We start from the raw sequence: 6728 nt of genomic DNA, 5'->3' as shown, positions 1-6728 counted from the left end.
TGAAACCCCAAAAAACCCTTAAAAGTTAGAGATCTCATGTTTTGTGTTTTCATGTTCCCTTGATGTTTCTTTCTCCACTTGTTCTCCTTCCTCATGAAGATTGATAATCCACATGTTGAAGTGAAGATCCCCTTCTTCATCGGTTGGCCCTCATGGCATGATGTGCGTTGCTTGAAGCATATCACTTAGTCAAATGATTTGATTTTCAATACGCTCGGGATTTTGGCCAGATTGCTTTTTTGGGTTGGTTTCTAAAAACTTCTCTTTACTTCTTTTTTCCATTTGGCCAGTGGGAACTTGATTTATACACCAAAGCCCAACCTTGGGATAGGTGAATTAGTTAAAATAATAGGAAACAAATATGGGATGTGACTTAGGAATAAGCACATAAAACATGGTCCTAAGCATAGGCCCTCTGACCCATAATGCAAATGAGTTGGTAGATATTCTCTAGGATTGTAATCACACATAGGAATATGACTCTAGCCTCTGCAGCAACCATAAGCGGTAGTGAAAGAGTAGAACTCAAATCCCAAGAAAAGTCAGGAATTGTGCCTGGTGCATTTTCCCAACATAGTGTGTTTTCCATGTTTTGCATCAAACCTAAGGTAGGAGACAAGGAGTTTGAGTTTCATTAAATTGCTTGTTAGTTAAAACCCCAAACGACAACATTTCACCACATTTTTCTTCTTAAATCACAATTGCATATTTGGACCATTTCACTGCATTACTTGATTTTGAAAAGCAACAAGTCCCTGAGGATTCGACCTTGGATTACTTCCGAGTATTACTTGTGACCGTGTGCGCTTGCACGAGTCTCAAATCTTTTTAAAGGTAGAGAAAATCCCAACAAGTTTTTGGCGCCGTTGTCGGGGACTTAAGTTTTCAAATCATATTATTTTCAAGTGAAATTGTTTCATTGTGTGATTGTTGCATACCTCTGTCATTGGACTTAATTATTATATCTAACCTTTAAGGGAGTTGTGTATGAGCACAGGGTCTGGTTGGTTGACCATTGATCCAGAGATTGAAAGAACCCTTAAGAGGAGAAGCGTGAGCAGAGGTTGAGAAAAAAGAAAGAAAGTAAAAAAAAGAAAGTAGTTGAAGAAGAAGAGACCATCGAGATGAATAGAAATCCACAAGATCCTCCACCGCCACAAAATCCACCTGTGAATGGAGATATGGCAGGTGAAGGAGCAGCAAACCGAGCAGGAGAAATTCCTAATTCGATCCTTCTAGCAGATAATCGAGATGTAGCCATGCAGAATTATGTCACTCATGTGTTCCACAACCTAAATTCAGGGATAAATAATCCTTTACCCCAAGCCGCACAGTTCAAGTTCAAACCAGTCATGTTCCAGATGTTACAGACGATGGGCTAGTTCGGAGGATTGACTAACGAAGATCCTTACTCCCATCTCAAATCCTTTATTGAAATAGCTAATGCATTTCAACTTCCTGGTGTTTCTGAGGATGCATTAAGATTAAAAATGTTTCCTTTTTCTCTCAGGGATGGTGCAAGGACTTGGCTAAACGCGTTAGAACCAAATTCTATCAACACATGAGCGGAACTGACGGAGAAATTTTTGGCAAAGTACCACACTTTGACCAGGAATGCAGACCTTCGAGAGGACATTGTGTCTTTTAGACAGAAGGAGAACGAAGCAGTTCAAGAAGCTTGGGAGCGTTTTAAGGAGTTACTTAGAAGATGTCCGAGCCATGGATTGCCCGCATGTGTGCAGATTGAACAATTCTATAGAGGATTATATCGGTCATCAAGGATGATGTTGAACACTGCAGCCAATGGCTCGTTGTTAGAGAAGTCGGTAAATGAGATCGTTGATATCTTGAATAAGATGACAGACATTAATGACCAAGGCGAAATAGGAAGGTCATTACCAAAGAAGCAAGTATCAGCTGGAATCTTTGAATTAGACACAGTAGCTTCAATGCAAGCCCAAATGGTGGCTATGAACCAGATGTTAAAGCAGTTGACAATGGAGAAGGAAACCAGAACCGTCACTTCGGCAATACCTGAACCCTCTCCTATTTTACAAATTTCAGATATATCTTGTGTCTATTGTGGTGATAACCACTTGTATGAGAACTGTCCAGCTAATCCAGCGTCTATTTTCTATGTAGGTCAAGGTTTCCAGCGGAATTTCAACTCATATTCAAACACTTACAACCCTGGTTGGAGGCACCATCCAAACTTTTCCTGGAGTAACCAAGGAGTAGCTAGTAGTAGTGCACAAGCACCCGCTCAACAATACAAGCAAAACTACACTCCTCCTGGTGATAAGGCAATCCTAATTCTCAGCCCAATGATCCAAGCTTTTGTTGAGCAAGAATCCTTGAATCAAAGAAATTAACACCTCCTTAAACAAGTAAGAATCAACCAAGAGAAAGGCTAGAAATTGATTACCTCTATGATCAAAGATCTAGAAGCAAGAATGGAGATCTTGTTCTAGAATGAGTCATTCCACAATCAAACTTGATCAAGGCTGGATTGAATGGCTCAAAATGCAATCTATCACAAGAATTGCAAGAAACCTTAGAAATGGCAAAGGGATTTCTAAAGAAAATGTCTCTTAAGAGATCAAATTTCATTCAGCTAAAATCTGCCTTTTACATAGCTTGGATGGGGCTTTTTATAGCCATTATATGAGTGAAACCCCCAACCCTTCACTTTCCAAAATAAAACCCATAAATAGTAATGACCACAATTGGTCTACTTAATAACTTCTCAGAATTGAACTCTAAAGTTGAAACCATAATTTGGAAGACCAAAAACTCAAAAATTACAAGCAAAGTTTGATGACTTAGAAACAACAAATGAATCTTTAAAATGTTGGCACAACGTCAATCTTGCAAACGTTGACCTTCACAACATCGTCCTCTCTTGGATTATTTTGCAGCATCTAAAATAAAGGTTGAACTGAGCCTATCCAATTTTGTACGTGAATAAGGAATGCTTGTTGAAGCTTCTTAGCCTTGGCTCATGTAATAGGTCCAGTGGAGACGTGCGGAACACCATGATTCTTATCACCTGGTTTTCCAACTCAACCGGTGTCGCAGCCTCAACAATACAATCAGCAAAGAGGTCAAAATACTACTCAGCAAAGTGGTAGCAACACAAGTTTGGAGGCCATGATGAAAGAGTTCATGACAAGAACTGATGCTGCGATAAGAAGCTTGGAGATGTAAGTGGGGCAGATAGCTAATGATCAAAAATCTAGACCCCAAGGTATATTGCCTGGACACACAGAAAACCCGATGCGAGATCGTGAGGGAAAGGAGCACTGTAAGGCGGTTATCACGAGAAGCGAATTAAGTTATGATGGACCCTCACTTCCAGACAAAGGAAATAATGCAGTTACACATGTTCCTGCATCCACCTCCAATCCACAACAAGAAGAGAAAGCAGAACCTGTAAGTTTAGAAGAAAAAGGTAAGAAGGCAGATAAAGGCAAGCAAGTAGTGCCCAACACTACTCCACAGGTAGGTAATATTAAGATTCCTCCACCTTTCCCCCAAAGGCTAGTTAAAAAGAATCAGGATAGTTATTTTAAGAAGTTCTTTGAGATTCTAAAATAGTTGCATATCAATATACCTCTCATAGATGCTTTAGAACAAATGTCTAACTACACTAAGTTTTTAACAGACATCATATCTAGGCGTAAGAAGTTAGGTAAGCATGAGACGGTAGCCTTGACAAAGTGTAGTAGTGATGCTCTAGGGAATCCATTGCCCGTTAAATGTAAAGACCCAGGTAGTTTTACTATTCCTTGCTCAATAGGAGGTAAAAACCTAGGAAGAGCATTGTCTGACTTAGGAGCAAGCATTAATCTTATGCCTCTTTCTGTCTTTAAAGAGTTAAATATAGGAGAAGCTCGTCCCACTACTGTCACTTTACAACTAGCTCATAGATCCATAAAGAAACCGAAAGGAAAAATAGAAGATGTGCTTGTTAAAGTTGATAAGTTTATTTTCCCGCCGATTTCATAATTTTGGACTGTGAAGTAGATCTTGAGGTACCGATCATTCTTGGGAGGCCATTTTTAGCAACTGGAGATATGATTTTCAATGTTAGGAAAGGAGAGATCACGATGAAGGTCAATGATGAGCAGGTAACCTTCAATGTCCTCGATACGATGCGTCTCCCGGATGAAGTCGAGGAGTGCTGTACAATAGGAGCAATCATGGAGGAACTCCAGCAAATGATGGTGGAAGACTTGGAAGCAGATTTGGAGGCCGCAGAAAAAGAATCCAGGCGCAATTTTGCCCCAATTTGAGCGTTTTGAGTTTTTGCAGCCGACAATAGCGGATTTGAAGGCCTTGCAACCTTCCATCATTAAATCTCCAGAATTGGAGAAGAAACCCCTACCTTCTCATTTAAAATATGCTTATTTGGGTTTAAACGATACTTTGCCCGTTATCATTCCTTCATATTTGTCTAATGAACATGAATCTTTGCTTTTGCAGGTTTTATCAAAGTACAAGAGGTGTTAAGAAACCCTTGAGAGTTGGATCTAAGAACCTTGCTAACGAACAAGACCCATAGAACTCAATCCCAAAAACCCCGAAAACAAGTATTGAATCAACCCAAGGAAAAGTTTTAGAACGGATTACCTTGATGATCAATATCAAGAATAGAGAAAACTTGTTTCTAAACTCGTGATTCGAATCACTCCACAAGAGGTATGATCGACACCGCTTGAATGATCCTAACATGCAAATTCTAAAGACACAAGAAATTGCACAAGAAATGGGAGATAAATCTCTCAACCAAGCTAATGAGAAAACTCACTTTTCATTCAACTTCAAATTGTGTTACAACAAGACATCTCAAGGCTATATATAGCCATCCTAGCAAGCCATATGAAAAGTCTTAAGCAAATGAAAAGACTTGTAACTTACAAGAAATGAAAAGACTTGTAAATGAAAAGACATAACTTACAAGAAATGAAAAGACAAGCAAATGAAAAGGTTAAGAACATGGAAAGCCAACCAAAATAATTGCAATCCCGTCCATAATGAGGGATGTGAGTGTTTGACTTGGTTTTTGAATTGAATGAGTTGACTTTGACTTGTCTTGATGGAGTTGACTTTGACCTTGACCAAGTGGACTTTAACTTGCCATAAAAACACTTAAAAATGCATAACTTGCACCAAATTGAAGTGCATAGTTCTAACTTCTTGCACATCTTCCTTTATTTCTCTTGTCGAGTTCAAGAACGCTTGGACACGAAGTAGCAAAGCTTGTTGAAGTTTCCTAGCTCTCGATCTTGTAATCGGTCCATGAGGCATAACAACGGTAGCTCCTTGGTTCATATCAAGAGGGCTATTGGATGGACCATATCGGACATAAGAGGAATTAGCCCTACATTTTGCATGCACAAAATCATCCTGGAGGAAGGAGCCACCAATTCTATCCAGTGCCAAAGGAGGCTTAACCCGAAAATGAAAGAGGTGGTCAAAAAGGAAATTATAAAATGGTTAGATGCTGGACTGATGTACCCCATCTCGGATAGCAGCTGGGTTAGCCCGATTCAATGCGTTCCCAATAAGGGTGGTATGACGGTGATTACAAGCGACGACAACGAGTTGATCCCAACTAGAATGGTGACTGGTTGGAGAGTGTGTATGGACTACCGTCGGTTAAACAAGGTAACTCGAAAAGGCCATTTTCCATTACCCTTTATTGACCAAATGCTTGATCGTCTTGTAGAGAAAGAATGCTATTGTTTCCTCGATGGGTATTCTGGTTACAACCGGATTACTATAGCTCCGGAGGACCAAGAAAAGACCACGTTCACGTGTCCCTATGGGACATTTGCATTCCGGAGAATGCCGTTCGGTCTTTGTAATGCTCCCACTACCTTCCAAAGATGCATGACCGCTATTTTTTCAGACATGATAGAAAGAACGGTAGAGATTTCCATGGATGATTTTTCTGTGTTTGGTGAGTCGTTTGATGTTTGTTTAGAGAACTTAGAGAATGTTTTAAAAAGGTGTGAAGAGACTAACCTTGTGCTTAATTGGGAGAAGTGTCATTTTATAGTACGTGAAGGTATAGTCTTAAGTCACAGAATTTCAGAAAAAGGAATTTAGGTCGATAGGGCTAAAATAGATGTGATTGCTAAACTACCCCCTCCTACAACTGTAAAAGGTGTTAGAAGTTTCTTAGGACACGCGGGTTTCTACCGCCGTTTTATAAAAGATTTTGCTAAAATTTATAAACCTTTGTGTCAGTTGTTGGAAGTGGATCAACCCTTTGTTTTTTATGAACATTGTTCGAAAGCTTTTGAGACACTTAAGAATGCACTTAGCTCAGCACCTATCATAATTGAACCAGATTGGAACTTACCATTTGAACTAATGTGTGATGCAAGTGATTTTGCTGTAGGTGTGATGTTGGGTCAACGAAAAGGTAAAATTCTTCATCCTGTTTATTATGCAAGTAAAACCTTGAATAGTAGTCAGTTGAACTATACTGTGACTGAGAAAGAACTTTTGGCTGTTGTTTTCGCATTTGATAAGTTTCGTTCATATTTGATTGGGACTAAAGTGATAGTGTTTACTGATCAATCTGCACTTAAATACTTGTTTGCTTAAAAAGAAGCTAAGCCTAGGTTGATTAGATGGATCTTGTTGTTACAAGAGTTTGACTTAGAGATAAAATATAGAAAAGGAACAGAAAACCAAGTAGCAGATCATCTATCTAG

General features: G+C 39.3%; 1 non-coding gene and 1 pseudogene across 1 annotated transcript; one reads left to right on the top strand and one right to left on the bottom strand.

Moving 5' to 3' along the window:
* Positions 1 to 1619: 1619 nt before the first annotated feature.
* Positions 1620 to 1726, bottom strand: LOC148208172 (small nucleolar RNA R71). The gene has a single exon (XR_015789150.1). It is a non-coding gene; the product is annotated as a small nucleolar RNA R71 (small nucleolar RNA).
* A 1550-nt stretch (positions 1727 to 3276) lies between these two features.
* LOC148208171 (uncharacterized) lies at positions 3277 to 4295 on the top strand (annotated as a pseudogene).
* The last annotated feature ends 2433 nt before the right edge of the window (positions 4296 to 6728 follow it).

The sequence above is a fragment of the Momordica charantia genome, assembly GCF_013281855.1.
Source record: "Momordica charantia cultivar OHB3-1 chromosome 11 unlocalized genomic scaffold, Mcharantia_2.0 BLBB01000011.1, whole genome shotgun sequence".
Classification (NCBI taxonomy): Eukaryota; Viridiplantae; Streptophyta; class Magnoliopsida; order Cucurbitales; family Cucurbitaceae; genus Momordica; species Momordica charantia.
The sequence above is the reverse complement of the archived record's forward strand: the minus strand, read 5'-3'. Positions and strand labels throughout refer to the sequence as shown.